Source organism: Melospiza melodia, chromosome 17 (genome assembly GCF_035770615.1).
Source record: "Melospiza melodia melodia isolate bMelMel2 chromosome 17, bMelMel2.pri, whole genome shotgun sequence".
Lineage (NCBI taxonomy): Eukaryota > Metazoa > Chordata > Aves > Passeriformes > Passerellidae > Melospiza > Melospiza melodia.
Window position 1 is genome coordinate 1592501 of NC_086210.1, and position 16634 is coordinate 1609134.

At 50.9% G+C, this 16634-nt stretch overlaps 1 pseudogene; it reads left to right on the forward strand.

The window, feature by feature from the left end:
* Nucleotides 1–5260, forward strand: part of LOC134426208 (28S ribosomal RNA) — an 8032-nt pseudogene extending 2772 nt beyond the window's left edge.
* The last annotated feature ends 11374 nt before the right edge of the window (nt 5261–16634 follow it).

Below are 16634 nucleotides of genomic sequence, written 5' to 3' on the forward strand. Positions count from 1 at the left end.
GCGCAGCCGCAGCCAGCGTAGGCTGAGCGGTTCGTGCGGGGGAGGGTCCCCGGGGGAGGGTCTCCGGGCCAGCGCCCTGCCTCAGTCAGTGCCTAGCAGCCGGCTTAGAACTGGTGCGGACCAGGGGAATCCGACTACTTAATTAAAACAAAGCATTGTGAAGGCCTGAGGCGGGTGTTGACGCGATGTAATTTCTGCCCAATGCTCTGAATGTCAAAGTGAAGAAATTCAATGAAGCGTGGGTAAACGGCGGGAGTAACTATATTTACTAACTGGGCATAGTCGCGGAAGTCGCACCTCCTCGTGGTCCTGCCGGATACCCTCATGGTAACTGAGTCGACTTCTGCCCCAGTGTGAGAGAGGGCGCATATCAGCCCTCCCTGTCGTTGGACTCACCACCCAATGATAGTTTCACGAATTGCTGAAACAAAAAGGTTGGCACAGTTAGTTCGCTGTTGCACAGAGCCTTGTCCATGGGCTGTTGTTGACACAGTTGGTAGTTTGAGAGAGGGTCAGCTACTATATGCTTCTACTCTCACTTGGACTTGTCACTTTATTGCTTACCAGACTGACAAAATGGCTTTGCGTTATATCTTGACTACCACTCAGACTGACCCATTAGATCTAAGGGTCATTGATGTCAAATTACCATCTATGCCCTGTGTGCCCAGGGAAGAGGGATTCGATCTTGTAAGTTTGGAGTTTTTTAACTCCAGAATTGTTAAAGAAGATGGTGTACATCATGTGGATGTTTGGTAGGGTTTGGGGCAACTCCCTGAGCCCTATGAGATCTCCCCTATGGGGATGGCCCAGGATGAGGCTGAGAGTGCGGTGGGAGGTACCGAAGAGCCCAAAACACCTGAGGCTGAGAGCGCGATGGGAGCTAGTGAAGAGCCCAAAACACCCAAGGCTCCTCACGGGTCTGAAGGTGGTGGTACAACGCCAAGAACACCTGTCGTGTCCATGCCTGACAAACAACCATCTTGTCCTTGTTGTGAGACCTGGTTTACTAGGATGTTGGGGCTGATTGACCATCTCAAAAGGGCGCACGGACAGAGAAAGATCATTTTCAGGTGTTCAAAATGTGGTAAACAAAATATAAAATACCACAGTATCTCCTGTCACATCCCGCGCTGCAAGGGGGTGGTGTGTGTGGCTCCCACTGGGGAATGGGTCTGTGACGTGTGCCAACGTGGGTTCGCTACTAAGACTGGCCTGGGTCTGCACAAGAGAATAAGACATCCTCTTGTGCGAAATGTGGAGCGGATTGTTGCTTCTCATCCCAAAGAGTCATCGGCCTGAGGGGCCCACAAACGGGTATGGACTAAGGAGGAAGAGGCTCTTCTGGTACAATTGGTGGACAAGTTTGCCAGTAAGCGGAATATCAACCAACTTGTAGCGGAGCATATTCCAACTAAAATGGCAGAGCAGATTAGTGATAAAAGGCGTCCCTCCGTGAAAGGTCATGAAGGACTAGTAGGTGCCACTGGAACTGAACGTCCTGCCGGATCTGGTAAGGAGGGATGCCCAAGGAGGGACAGTTAAAGCTCCAATTCTGGAAAGTCATCAAAGCGGGATTATCGTTTGGCAAATTGACCATATATCGGGAAGCCTTCAAGAAAGTTCTTGATGGGCAAGATCCAGGTCGGGTGCTGAACGATGTTTATAAGGAGTTTCTTGGTATTCTGGGTGTGCCTAGCCAAACTAAATCTATCAAGGGTCAAAAGACGCAGGCATCCCATGGCCAAAAAGCATCCAAAACTCTATCAAATTGGATGCGCAGAAGAGCTATTAAGAGGGGAAAATTCTTGAGGTTCCAACTGCTGTACGAGTTACATAGAAGGTGCCTCATACGTGATCCTGGACAGCACGGAAGCCTCTCAGTGCCAATTACCATCAAGTGTTCTCCATGATCACTTTAAAAGAAGGTGGGATACATCTGATATATTTGGTGGCCTACTTGATTTCCCTCCATTTAAGGAGGCGGATAACGCCACATTCGAGGCCTTAATTACTGGAAAAGAGATTGATAAGAACATGAGAGAGATGTGTAAAACCTCTGCTCCCGGGCCAGATGGGATCACTTTGGGTCAGATTATTGCAAAAGGCCCAAAGTTTTCCCAGTTGACTGAGATGTTCAGCCTCTGGCTTATCACTGGTACTGTTCCAGATGCGCTGCGGGACTGCAAGACAGTCTTGATACCCAAGTCTTCAAATGCCGAGAAGCTTGGTGATATCAATAACTGGAGGCCTATCACTATTGGTTCAGTGGTGATTAGGCTGTTTTCCAGGATTGCTACTGCGAGGCTGTCCAAAGCATGTCCCATCAACCCCCGGCAACGGGGTTTTATTTGCGCATCAGGTTGTGCCGAAAACCTCAAGTTGTTACGGCTTGTGGTGGAACAGCTAAGTGAGAGCATAAACATCTGGGGGTTGTGTTCGTGGACATTGCTAAGGCATTTGACACCGTCTGTCATCAGCATTTGAGGGTCTGGTCCAGAGAGGGGTGGATCCACACATGATAGAGTTGGTGAGGGAAATATATTGGGATGTTAAGATGTGCATTTCCATGGGAAGAGAAAGGACAGACCCCATATACATTTGCTCAGGTGTCAAGCAAGGCGACCCCATGTCACCTTTGCTGCTCAATTTTAGTGATGGACCCCCTTCTATATAAACTCGAGAATGAAGGTGAGGTTTTCCATCATGGGGGCTGGAAATTTACAGCCATGGCATTTGCTGATGACTTGGTGCTGCTGAGTGACTCTTGGGAAGGCATGTGTCATAACATCAAAATTTTGGAGGCCTTTTGCAATCTAACTGGCCTCAGTACGCAGGGGGGAAAATGTCATGGCTTTTACATCAAGCCTACAAGGGACTCGTATACTATCAATGATTGTCCCACGTGGGTGATTAATGGATCCCCCCTTAACATGATCGACCCAGGGAGCTCAGAAAGGTACGTCAGCACATGGGTTGACCCCTGGACTGGCTTTCCAGATCCTAGACTATCAGAGAAGCTCATGGATTGGCTTCATCGGATTGGTCGTTCGCCCTTAAAACCTCTTCAGAAAGTCGATGTACTCAGGACCTATACCATCCCGAGACTGATATATCTGGCTGACCATACCGAAGTTAAGGTGGGCCTGCTTGAATCCCTTGACCAATTAATTCATAACACGGTTAAGGAATGGCTTCATCTTCCCCCCAGTACATGTGATGCGATCTTGTATTCGAGTTTTAAAGATGGCGGTTTAGACCTCATCAAGTTGGCGTTGCTCATTCCAAGTATTCAGGTGCGAAGACTCCATAGATTAGCCCAGTCTTCGGATGAGACTCTTGTGAACTATCTCAAGGAAGTACATCTGGAACGGTTATTTGGAAAATTGTGGTTGAAAGCGGGGAGGACACAAGAGTCCATCCCATCGATTTGGGAGCCTTTACCATTGGTAGAGTTTGGGGGCGACGATGGAGCCTGGCTGGAATGGGAAGCACCCATCCCTAAGATTCGATACCCAAGACCTTGTAACTGGAGGAAACGAGAATTTCATAAATGGACCCATCTGGTTGCCCAGGGCCATGGGATTGAGCATTTCGAGAATGATGAGATCAGTAATGCCTGGATAGGGCAGTTTAAGGGCATACCTCACTGTAAACTAATCACGGCCCTACAACTCAGAGCGAATGTCTACCCAACAAGAGAATTCCTGGCTAGGGGTAAACAAGAGTATGTTGCTCAATCATGTGGACATTGTGGAGCTAGATTTGAGACCACAGCCCACATTGTCAGAAACTGTGCCATCACTCAAGATGCCAGGATTAAGAGACACAATGCCATCTGTGAAAACTCTTAGCGAGGAGGCTAAGAGGGAGTGTTGGGCAGTTTTTGAGGAGCCACACCTAAGGGATTATGAAAATTAACTATTTAAACTGGATTTAATCTTTGTCAAAGGTTCTAAGGCAGTTGTGGTCAATGTGACTGTGAGGTCTGAGCACTCTGATGTCTCATTGACTGAGGCCGCCTTGGAGAAGGCCAAAAAATATCAGCGCCTTCATACAGAAATTCAGCAACTGACCAATGCTGATGACATTGAATATGTTGGCTTCCCCATGGGAGCCCGTACCAAATGGTTTGGCAATAATAATGAGTTGCTGACCGCCCTTGGTCTCTCTAAAACAAGGCTAGAGAGAACCGCATGGGCCCTAGCATCCACCTCCGTTGACATTGTAAATATATTCATTAGCAAAGCTAGATCAATTGTATCTGTGTAAATCCTGGTAAATAAACTAGGCCTCTCCCCTCGACAGGTTCGCTGGACAGTGGAATCGGTATTTGTTTGGGAGGGGTTCATCCGTCATAACCGCGTCTAGCCCATTTTGGGCTATAAATTCCAATTTGGTCATTCAGGTGGACGGGCCACCTTACTTAACCCGGAAAAGGAACATATACAATTTGTATGTGTTTATTAAATAGCCAAATGCCTCGTAATCTAATTAGTGACGTGCATGAATGGATGAAGAAGATTCCCACTGTCCCTACCTACTATCCAGCGAAACCACAGCCAAGGGAACGGGTTTGGTGGAATCAGCAGGGAAAGAAGACCCTGTTGAGTTTGACTCTAGTCTAGCGCTGTGAAGAGACATGAGAGGTGTAGAATAAGTGGGAAGCCGGGCACGCGCTCGGTGGTGCGGGGCGACCCACCCGCCGGCGTCCCGGCCATCAGTGAAATACCACTACTCTGATCGTTTTTTCACTTACCCGGTGAGGCGGCGGGGGGCGAACCCCGAGGGGGGCTCTCGCTTCTGGCGCCAAGAGGCCGGCGCGCGCCGGCCACGACCTGCTCCGGGGACAGCGGCAGGTGGGGAGTTTGACTGGGGCGGTACACCTGTCAAAGCGTAACACAGGTGTCCTAAGGCAAGCTCAGGGAGGACGGAAACCTCCCATGGAGCAGAAGGGCAAAAGCTCGCTTGATCTTGATTTTCAGTACGAATACAGACCATGAAAGCGGGGCCTCACGATCCTTCTGGCTTTTTTGGGTTTTAAGCAGGAGGTGTCAGAAAAGTTACCACAGGGATAACTGGCTTGTGGCGGCCAAGCGTTCATAGTGACATCGCTTTTTGATCCTTCGATGTCGGCTCTTCCTATCATTGTGAAGCAGAATTCACCAAGCGTTGGATTGTTCACCCACTAATAGGGAATCTGAGCTTGGTTTAGACTGTCATGAGACAGGTTAGTTTTACCCTACTGATGATGTACTGTTGCAATAATAATCCTGGGAACCCTTGGGATGGGATGGGATGTGTTATCCCTTAGAGAAGTGAGGCCAATGGAGATCTCTCCCCTGAAAACATTGCCTGCAGAACCCCTTCCAGAGTCCAGCTGAAGGCCTAGCCTTTGGGCTGGGATCAGTTTGGTCAGAGGGGTGACCTCCTTTGACCAGGGACACATCCTACTCTAGTGGGGGATGTTGCTGAGCAGGGCTTTGAGGGTCAGGCTGAAATGAATGTGCCAAGGGACAGTGAAGGGGCCTGGGAGGTTCCTCTCCACTCCTGGTGTGTGGCAGAAGGGTCTCACCCTCTCGTGGGTGGCTGTGCTCTGGTGGGACTGAGGCACCTGTGTGGTGCCCGAGTGCTGTGGCAGCTGAGGCAGCTCCCTGGCCCAGGAGAGCCTCAGTGGGCCCGAGGGTCAGGAACTCCCCAGCACTGCATGGGGCTCCTGGGCCATCTGTGGGATGTGTTCTGCCCCAGAACCTGCTCAGTGCAGTCCTGGATTTCCTTGGGGAAAGGTCCTTGTTAAATGTCCTGGTTTTCTTTTTTATTTTATTTTCATATCTACTTCATGTTCAGGATATGTGGTTCATGACTGCTGGTTGGGAAAGTCCTAAACCTGATATTCGACACAGTCGTTAAGTGTGCTGGATCCCATTCCTCATGTCTGTGGCCATCCTGGGAACCCTTGGGATGGGATGGGATGGGATGTGTTATCCCTGAGAGAAGTGAGGGCAGTGGAGGTCTCTCCCCTGAGCACATTGCCTGCAGCACCCCTTCCGGAGCCCAGCAGAAGGCCTGGCCTTTGGGCTGGGATCAGTTTGGTCAGAGGGGTGACCTTCTTTGATCAGGGACACGTCCTACTTTAGCAGGGGTCTTCCTCACAATTGGTAATGATTTCAAAGACAGAGCACATCCCTTCTGGGATTTCCTTTCCTTTCTTTGAGCACTAAAGGAGGAATCTCACCCTGGGTTTAGCTACAGGGACAAAAGGCAGAAGCCTTTCTGTGCAGGTGAGTGCCAGTCCTTGCCCACACTCCCTGGAAACTGAACCCTGCCAAGCAGGAAAGAGATCTAGAGGTGAGGGCCTGGTGCAGTCAGATTGAGCAGTCCCACCTGTCCATAAATTCCCATTTCCAAAGGCCTCCAGACAGTCCTTTGTTATGTTGCCCATCCCCATGCAGATGCCCAGGACCCTGGGATCCCAGGGTGCACAGATGTCCCTGCAGTGGGCTTTTCCCAGCACAGGCCAGGACAGCCTGGAGGAGAGGAAACAAAAAACCAACCTGTAGAAGACCCAAGAAGAGACCCTCAAAAAGAGACTTTAAAACAGAGGAGTTCATCATTCTCAGGCAGGATGGGTGGGCTCCCCTTCAAACAAGCAATGTCAGTTTCCCACTGACACCAATCCTTTTCTACAGGATGGACAAATAAGGAGTAAATAAAAACCCACAGAATGTGACATAGATGAAGACTTCCAGGAGCCCAGTTGCGAGGTGCGGATGTTCAGGGACATCACACCATGACCAGTATGATCAAGTGAAGCCAAATTTATTATCCCTAAAAAGACCAGATTTATAATAAGTTTCTACTGCCCACGCTTCTCTAGCTAATACATGATTGGTTAATCCTAGCTGTTAACACATCTAAATTAAAATGCTTATTGGATCATCTAATTTTTCGTGCATCTTGCTGTGGATGTCTGGCCCACCCATTGCTTTCTCTTTTTTCTCACTCTCCCAAGCTTGCTGACAAACTTGCTGAGTCCTGATGACTCTTCTTCTTGTATCTTTCTCAAGGATATACTGACCCCATTTCTGAATATGTCCATTATCCATTTTTTGTGAATGTGTTCATTGTCCATTAGTACAAGCAGGCTGGATTGTGCATCGGCCGAATATGGCCATTGTCTAGCAAGAACTCCTCAACCTACAAAAAATCCTCAACACCCCAGAGCCTGACCACGCCCCACAGCCCACCTCAGAAATGAACCACCCAGATTGGGTGGGGGGTCTGATGAAGGAGATGTGTGAGATGGGCCAGATGCTGAAGGAATACACTTCCCCAGCTGGTGAGGAAACCTCCCCCTGCCTCAAAGAGGGAGAGTCTGATGGTGCAGCAGCGGAACCCACAGATGTTACAACTGTCCAAGTTCCAGCTGAACTGCAGAGGCAGTCACAGCCAGCAGCAGTTGCTCTGTGGAAACGAGGAGGTTTAAGATGAAATCAGAGCACCCAGACAAGGATAAGAATGGAGGGCCCTCACAACTCACAGGGGAGCCAATGGTTGAGATCATCACTGAGTCCCTGATGTACAAAAGTCTCTGTAATCTGCACACAGACATTGTACGGACAGGGACGTGAGGCTTATACAACCTGGTTACTCTGGGTCTGGGATCTTATGGGTACAGGTGTCCAGCTGGATGGTGGTGAGGCAAGGATTTGGGACGCTTGACCCAGGACTCAGGTATCAATCAGATTTTTGTAAGGGAGCCAGGGCTTTTAATAAGTGTCAGAGAGAGGTTTGTTCACAGGGAGAGAATGCAGGAGCAGCACCATAGAATGTGCTGGAAGACTAGAGGATGGGATCCAACAGCTGAGAGAAGTAACAGTATTGGAGGTACTCTTTGGGAGGGATGGACAGCATGATAATGACCCCAACAAGGTCAGGTGCACAGGGCAAATGTTGTGGAGCCTGGCGAATCTGGGGCCATCTCAATACGCCACCTTTATTGCAACAATTAATGCCGATACCGGCTGGGAGACAGTGGGTCATGGGGAGATGTTCAAAGGGGAGACAGTGACAAGTCAGGGCAGACTTTGCTGAGCTCTGTGCAAGCCCTTTCTCCCAGCCCTGCCCCTGTTGCTCTGTGCCCCCCAGTTTTCCTTTTCTCAGAGCTCTTCCTTCAGCCCCGTGCCTGGAATTTTGCTGGGATCTGGCCCCATTGCTGTGATGAGCAGGGGCTCTGCCCATGGACACCAAGGGGTCAGCTCTGCTCTGAAGCAGTGGGGTCATGGAATGGGGACAGGGGCAAGTCCTGGGGTTAGATTCCATCAGCTCAAACAGCTCCTGAGGCTGAGGAGCTCAGCAGCATCTCCTGTCCCAGGACTAAGGGAGGGTGATGGCCAAAGGCAGTTTGAGAGGGTTTCCTGCTTCACCCAGGGAGAGCAGAGACAGCTGTGCAAGGCAAGAGCAGTGGCTGGAACTCAGCGAAGGGCTAGGGGAGCTGCTCTGTCACTCCGTCGGTCCCCAGCTGCCCTTTTCTGCAATCCAGGGCAGTCCCTGTGTTCCCCTGGAAATCAGCCTGACACAACTGAGAGCAGAGGGACCCACAGCAAAGCAAACTGGTTTAGCCTTTCTCAGAGTCCCAGCCCCACTCTGGCCAAGGACACTCCTGTCCCCCAGTGTACCCTGGAGGCAGCTGACAGCTTGGATGGCATCCTGAGGACACACCAAGGGTCCTGTCCATGGCAGTGCTTGAGGAGAGTGGGCTCATTGCCAGGGTCCCAGGCTGCCCTGCCCAGAGCTCCCCGGGCACAGGGAGCTGGGACACCCCATTGCTGTGCTCAGCCTGCACAGGAGGAGCCCAAGGGCTGGGCCTGGCCCTGCAGCTGGAACTGCCATTGCAGAGAGCCCCTCAGCAATGCCAGCAGCACCTGGGCAAGGCAAGGAGAGAGAGAGAGCTGGGCCTGAGGAAAAGCCTTTCCCTGCCCAGCCCTGCCCAGCCCCTGCCAGGCAGCAGCAGGGCAGGACAGTGGCCCTCAGGCCCTGGTCAGCAGGGAATGGGCACATGGCCGCAGAGATGCCCTTCATCTCTGGGGCTGCTCTGCTGGCCCAGGAGGGACTGAGGGCCCTGAGCCCCCGGGCTGAGGGCTGTGCTGGCTGCGAGGGGACACAAGAGCTGTGCTGCTCAGGGTAGTGTCTGCCCTGCAGGGCAGGCCCAGCAGGTGCCACATCTGCCCTGCAGCAGGGCTGCCCTCAGCACTGCCTCCCTCCCTCCCTCCCTGCCCACGGCTCTGCTGCTGGAGCTGTCCCAGCCCCAGCTGCTCCTGTGGCCCTGGGCTCCTTCCCTGCCAGAGCTGCCAAAGCCCAGCCCAGCCCCTGGGCCAGCCCTGCCCTGCAGCTGCTCGGCCCTGCAGGGATTAAAGAACAGCTCCCCCAGCCTGGGCACCAGGGAAAGGTGATGCTGCATGGATCTGGAGGCTGGGCAGGTGTAGGCTCTTGCTGAGGTTCCCAGGAAAACTCAGTGTGATGGCTGAACAGCCTCAGCTCCTGCTCTGGCCTGCACAGCTGAGTTTCCATTGCCACCAAGCTGAGCAGGGAAAAGTGGGAGCACAGATTCAGGAAAGCAGAGACCCAAGCAGGAAACCCCTGCCCTGAATGACCCCATGAAAAGTCCCCTCAGGAATGAGCTGGGCATGAGCTGGAGCTCTGAGCAGCCCTGGCCCACACAGCACCCTCTTTGCAGCAGCAGGTCCTGCCCTGGCAGGAGTCACTCCATGCACCCACAGCTCACCTGCAGCGTCCATGGGGAGCTGCCAGGCAGGCTGAGAGCTGCCCCTGGCAGGTGGCACATGCCCTGGGCTGGCCAAGAGTCCTGAGGGCTGCAGGAGCTGCTCTGCAGGAAAGCCCTGGGCAGCCCTGACTGCAGCCCCAGCTTCACCCCATGCAGCCGTCCCTGGCAGCAGGAGCTGTCCTGCCCTGTCCCTCTGATGGTGCCCAGGGCAACCCCACTCTGCAGCACATCCTCCCCCAAAGCAGAAAGGGCAGCAGAGCCATCCTTACAGTCACATCAGTCCTGCCATCTCCAGCTTTAGGAGATCCCTGCAGCCAGAAACTGACTGTGTCAAAAACTGGGAAGATTTCTCCATGAATGAGCTTAAAATTGTCCTTCCAGTTCCTTTAAGTCTCTCTCTGCTTCACTGCTCTCAGGTACCTGCAAGCAGTGCCCTCAGCCCTGCTGGACTGAGAGAAAAGCTGCTCATCAGGAGAAATGACTTTTTGTGTTCTTCTTGGTTTCCAAGAGCTCCTGTGGCAGAAGCCCAGCCCAGCTCAGCAGCACAGACACAGCACAAGGACTTTAATGACCCTCTCAGGGCTTTGCTGCTGTTTACATAAGACTCGGTCCCAGAGAGTGTTCAAAGAACTTCTCAGGAACTAAAAATTAAATTTAAACTCCAAAGTTTCTACAAGTTTTAATGGGTCCCACTGAGGGACACAACTGAGGAAGTTCTCCAGGCAGAGCAGAACATTGGAGGCAGTGATGACACGTGGGGACAAGCAAGGGAAAGGTGTCTCTGGTGCTGAGCAAAGCTGGATGTGTTTGAGGAATGCAAAGGGCCAAGGCCTGAGCCCCAGCCCCTGGCCAGGCAGATCCTGTCCCTCCCTCCTTGCTCAGGGCTCTTCCCGGGATGGGCACTGGCATGCGGGGATGTGCAATGCCAGGGGCAGGAGCATGGGGCGGCATCTGCCAGGCTGCTGAGCAGGGACAAGGAGACAATGAGGCCCCAGGCCTGCAAGGGTCACTTGTCCCCTCCTGGCCCCAGGGCCAGCAGCCATGGCCAAAGTGCTGCCCAAGTTGGCTCTGGCAGGGCTGTCTTGCAGCTGCTGCCCATCCCTGTGCCCTGTGCAGCCCAGGCTGTCCCACGGAGTCCCTGCCCTGTGCCTCTGTCCCTGCAGGCTGTCGGCATCCCCCGGCTGCCCCACCTGGCTGGGCCCTTCCTTTGCTGACAGCTCTGCCTCCTGCCTCCCTCTGCCTGCCCACACAAAGCCTTTGGCTCATTATCAAAAGGGTTAATTCATTTTTACTGTGCCTGTGAGCTTTTAGCACAGGAACAAGGCATGCAGGGGCTGCCTTCCCAGCAGGAATGGTTGGAAGACAAGAAGACATCTGGCTCAAGAATGCAGTGATAGAAAAAAGGACTAAATCTGGGAACTTGGGGTGGGTTTTACGGTAATGGATAAATTCTAATACACATTTAGTGACATTGGTAGAATTACATGTTCACATAATGTGAGGAGTTATCCCTTGCTAGACCTCAGGCCTGAATAAATGATGCCCTCTTAAACTGCAAATGTGGGAGATTAGGGACCGATCAGAAGATCTCGCGATGTTACGGGTAGACAGAACCCCTCCCCTTTACTGTTAAAGTTACTTAGCCCCCCATTTTTTTGGCCGTTAACCCCCGTTATATATAACCCTGTGTAACTGTTAATAAATGCCATTTGCTGTCCACCACATTGGTGTCTGCGAGTACATGGCCTGAGTGGCAGGGGCATTGTCACTGTGCCATTCCCGAATCAGGTCGTCACGCCTCAAGCGGAGGCAACAAAGTGGTGCCAAAACCTGGGACATTGCCCGGGGGATGGGGATCGCCTGGTCGGGTGAACGACGGCCGCAGCAGCTGGCCCAGCTCGGCGGGGAGGATACTCCCGGACCAGTGAGAGGAATGGAGGCCCTTGCGAAGGTCATTTTTCATGTTCACAGGCAGTGGGGTATTGACTGCAAGCCAGGGGATTTTGCCCTCGTAGTATCAAGGCTATTGCGGATTGGGGTTATTGGGCAGCCGGTGGATATTCTCCACACAGAAATGTGGTATAGGTGTACCAAGGCCCTAGCCGAGGAGGCCATATCCTCAGGCTCGGGGCGGAATCTCAAATTATGGGGGAGAGTCGTGCGGGCTCTACGGAAAACACGGCAGGAGCAAGAAACGTGGAAAGCCGCGCAGAACTGTTTGCTGGTGGTGCCCTGGCTGGGTGCTGGGGCGGCTACGCAGACTGTGGGTGATTGCGATTTTGCTGAGTGCAGGGATTCACAGCCGCGGGGACGCTCTTTGCGGCTCCCAAGCCCAGGCGCGCCGGCTGACGGAAAAGACCAGGCGCAGTCATTTTGGGACGGGCTGTTGGAGAAAGCGCGAGGCACCACCGTTTAACTTGGAGGCGCAAGGCACCGTCATTAACTCAGAGTCTGAGAGCCTGGGCGGAGCCTCTGCCTTCCGCGCCGCAGGGTGGCGAACCCCGGGGTGGGGGGACGTGGAAGTGGTCGGCGGGAACAGAGAGGGTTTGCAGGACACCGCACACGCAGGCAGGAAAGAGGGGAGGGTTTTTCCCCAGTTCTCAGACGCGGCACGGACACCGCCAAGCGGGAACGGAGCCAGATCGGGATTGGGACAGCGCAGGTGTTGGTTACAGGCAGAGAGGACGTTCCCAAGACCGCGCCTGCGCCGAGACGAGCACAGGAGAAGTGTGGTCAGAGTGGGAACGCCTGCACTCCCGTGATGGCACAGGCAGAGACGGGGCATGGTCAAGGTGCAGAGGGTGCCCGAGGTACCAGCCCTGCTCCGGTCCCGTGGCAGTGGGCACGCAGCCAACCCCGACAGCCAGCTTTCATGTGTTTCACTATCTCTTTGTGTGATCATCTACAAGACATGTGTCTCTTCAGAATCTTGTCTTTTTGTTTCTTAACTACTCATGTTTTTTAGGTTTCTTTTAAATCCAGATTGCCAGTTTCGTGTTTTTCTTCATTTATTATTTCTTCAGTTATTATACAGTACCTCAGCTGAGAATTCAAGAGGTTTGCTGTGTTTGAAGAATTTCTCTCCTGACAGAAGTTTCGGAGGGATTCAATTCTTTAATAGTTTGATTGATCTTTACTTGTAAGGTTTCCTATTCATAATTGCTGTTTTTAAGAGTCTTGTTTTAAAATATATTAAGTAATGTCCATCAATTAGAGTTTGAACTCTTGCCAAGTTCTAGCTCTACTTGAATGGAATGATTGAGAATCAGCCCAGATGTTTTCTGCAAGAAAATGTATTCAAGTCGTTTTGGCTTGGCAATTTGACCATGTATGATAGCTGAGCCTGATTTCAAAGGGAGTTTTGAGAAACATGAATCTGGACATGAGTTCTCCAGTTCTCTGTTGTTTCAAGGTTCATCAGCTGTCGCAGACTCTGGGATGACAGTTCAGTGTTGTAGTGACTGATAATGGTATGATTTCAGATGTGTTATTGGTTATGTGTATTATCTGATTGATTGCTAATTGTTGTTATCTTACATTTCCCTATGCAATATTGCATAGAGACTGAAACGGAACAGATCAATGTTTTATTTTCACATCAGGACCCATTCTTCACCTCCAAGATTTTGAGATAATCCTCCAGTCCCTGTGGGGACATGGATTTGTTTGTGTTTTAGCAGGTGCAAAATTCCAGGTAGACCTCAGTAAATAATGTGAAACTTCATCAAGTGCATGAGAATGCTGACAAGAAGCATGGGCAAGAAAATGCAGACCATTCCACAAGCAAAAAAAAAAAAAAAAAAAGAAGAAGCACAGATGCTGACTGCACAGAGATTCCAACCCTTGTGCTTCACCCACAGAAGATTGTAGACTTTACGTTGCTTCATAGATGAGAGCCACGCAGTGATACCTACTAGTGTCACTAGAACTTTGCCCAAAAGACAAGACTTTTAAATAATTAGTAAAGACAGAAGCAGCATCCTTAGACTTGTCATTTATCCTTCGATTGTTTCAGCAAATCAGAATGAAGAGCTGACAGACTTAGCCAAAGCTCTTCAACCACTACTGACTGTTCCAGAGAACACCCCAGTAGCCAAAGCTACCGCTTTGCCACCACATGCAGCAGAACAAGTCATGCTAGTGTTTGATCAGCAAGACTTTCCCTCTAGAGACCACGTCCATAGAATTCTCCAGTGTTCGGCATTCAGAAGAAAACTTCAGGCTCATAGAGACTGCTGCACAACCTCAAGAAGATCAATGAAGTCATTGAGGACATAGAACTGCTTCAGCAAAGACTTCCTTCACTCTCAATGATTAGCCACTTGTGATCATTGATCTCAAAAACTGTTTCTTCAGCTTCCTCCTCCATCCAGATGATGCTCCTCCAGTTGCATTCTACATCCCAAACATCAACAAAGAAAAGCCTCTACAAAAGTACCAACACAACAAGAGCTGCAAAAAGCTTGTGACCATCCTGCAGAACAGACAAGAACTGAACCTCCTGTTCATGCAACAAAGAAGCCTGTGTGCTGCCTTGAAAGAACAATGTTGTTTTTACGCAGACCATACCGAAGTCGTAAGAGACTCCATAGGCAAACTGAAAGAAAGGCTAGCACAGAGAAAGACTGAGAGAAAAGCCCAGCAAAGATAGTTTGAGTCATAGTTTGACTAGTCCCCATAGCTGACCACCCTTGTTTCCTCCTTATTAGGCCCAGTTGCTATGATACTCCTCACATTGATTTTTAGACCTTGCATTTTAAACAAGTTAGTACTGTTTGTTAAAAACCAGTTAGAAAAAGTTAACATTTTATTTGTTGATCACCAACAGTTGCTTTGAAGCGTGTTAATTGCAGACATGTTGTATTGTTTTTTACCAGTTTGTATTGTTTTTTACCAGTTGTCAGTTTTGCCATGTATCAGTTTGATAGCCTTTGTATTTTTATAACCTTTACACTTTCTGTGGTTTTAATTAATCATAAAGGGGGGGGGGGCAAATCTGGGAGATTAGGGACCGATCAGAAGATCTCGCGATGTTATGGGTAGACAGAACCCCTCCCCTTTACTGTTAAAGTTCCTTAGCCCCCCGTTTTGTTGACCGTTAACCGCCATTATATAACCCTGTGTACCCATTAATAACCACCATTTGCCATCTATCACATTGGTGTCATTGTGGCCCAAGCAGCAGGGGGATTGTCGCCGTGCTGTTCCTGAATCAGGTCATCACACCTCAAGCGGAGGCAACATGCAAATTAGTGTTAATGAGTCTTATTCTGATATTTTTGAGATTTGGTGTTGGCAAGGCCTCACAGAACCAAGGACTCAGCTGTGACACAGTGCAAACTCATGGAACAAAGGGTCCATGGTGACACAGCAGAACAGAACTCCATGGAACCAAAATCCATTCTGGCACATTGGAGCCACATTGAACCAATGTGATACTGCAGCTCCAAGGAGACCATTGTGACTCCGAGAAACCTCTTGGAAAAAAGGGTCCATTCTGACACAGCAAGGCCTGGTGGAACCATGCGTCCATTGTGACATTTCAGAACCTCACGGAACCAAGGTGACCGTATTCTACTATGGAACCTCATGGAACAAATGGGCCATGCTGACACTGCAGAACCAAGGAGAATGCTGCTGGCAGTGTGAGAGCTCATGGAACTAGAAGTCCATTGTGACACAGCAAGGCCTTGTGGAACTAAGGGTCTGTTGTTAAACAGTGTGGCCTCATGGAACCATGAGCCATGGTGACACAGCGTGGCCACACAGAGCCAAGGGGCCACTGTGACACTGTGGATCCAAGGAGACCATTATGACTCAGGAGCCTCATGGAACCAAGAGTCCATTGTTCCACTGTGGGGCCCTGTGGAATCAAGGGGATGACAGTGACATTGTGGGTCCTCATGGAACAATGGAGACTGTGCTGACACTTTGGGACCCACTGGAACCAAGGGGCCATTATAGCATGGCAGGGCCTCATGGAATCAAGGGGACTCCAGTGAACACCATGGGTCTCCATGGGATGAAGGGTCCAACAGAACCAAGGAGGCCGTTGTGACACACTGGGGCATCATGGAACCAAAGGTCCATTGTGACACAGCAAGGCCTCATGAAATCATGGAGGCCATTTTTACACTTTGAGGCCTTGTGAAACCAAAGGGCCATTGTGACACTCCAGAGCCTTGTGGAGCCAAGGGGACCACAGTGACACTGTGGGGCTCAGTGAAACCAATGGCCTGTTGTGACACTGCAAGGCCTTAGGAAATCATGGAGACCATTGTGACACTGAAGGCATCATTGAACCAAGGGGCCATTGTGACACTACAAGACCTCATGGAAGCAAGGAACCATTGTGATACTATGGAGTGTTGGCAGGCCAAGGGGCAGTTGTCACACTGTGTGGCATCATGGAACCAAGGAGTCCATTGTGACACTAGAGGGCCCATGGAACTAAGGATTCATGAAACAGTGTGGGACCCCATGGGACCAAAGGTCCATTGTGACATTGTGGGGCCTCATGGAATCCTGGAGGCTATGATGACACTTGGAGGCCTTGCTGAATCAAGGGGCTCTGCAGGGCCTCATGGAACCAAGGACACCCTTCTGACACTGTGAGTCCGCATGGAACCAAGGGTCCATTGTGACACCATGGAACCAAGGAGACCCCAGTGACACTGCAAGGCCTCATGGAAGCAAGGGACCATTGTGACACTGCAGGGCCCCATGGATCCAAGGGAACGGGTAACAGCTCTGGTTGGCTTGGCCTGACTGGTCCAACTGCCCTTGGTATGTTGAGGGTCTCTTCTTCTGGACCCCTGAGACACTGGGGCTCTGGACTTTCCTTCAGATA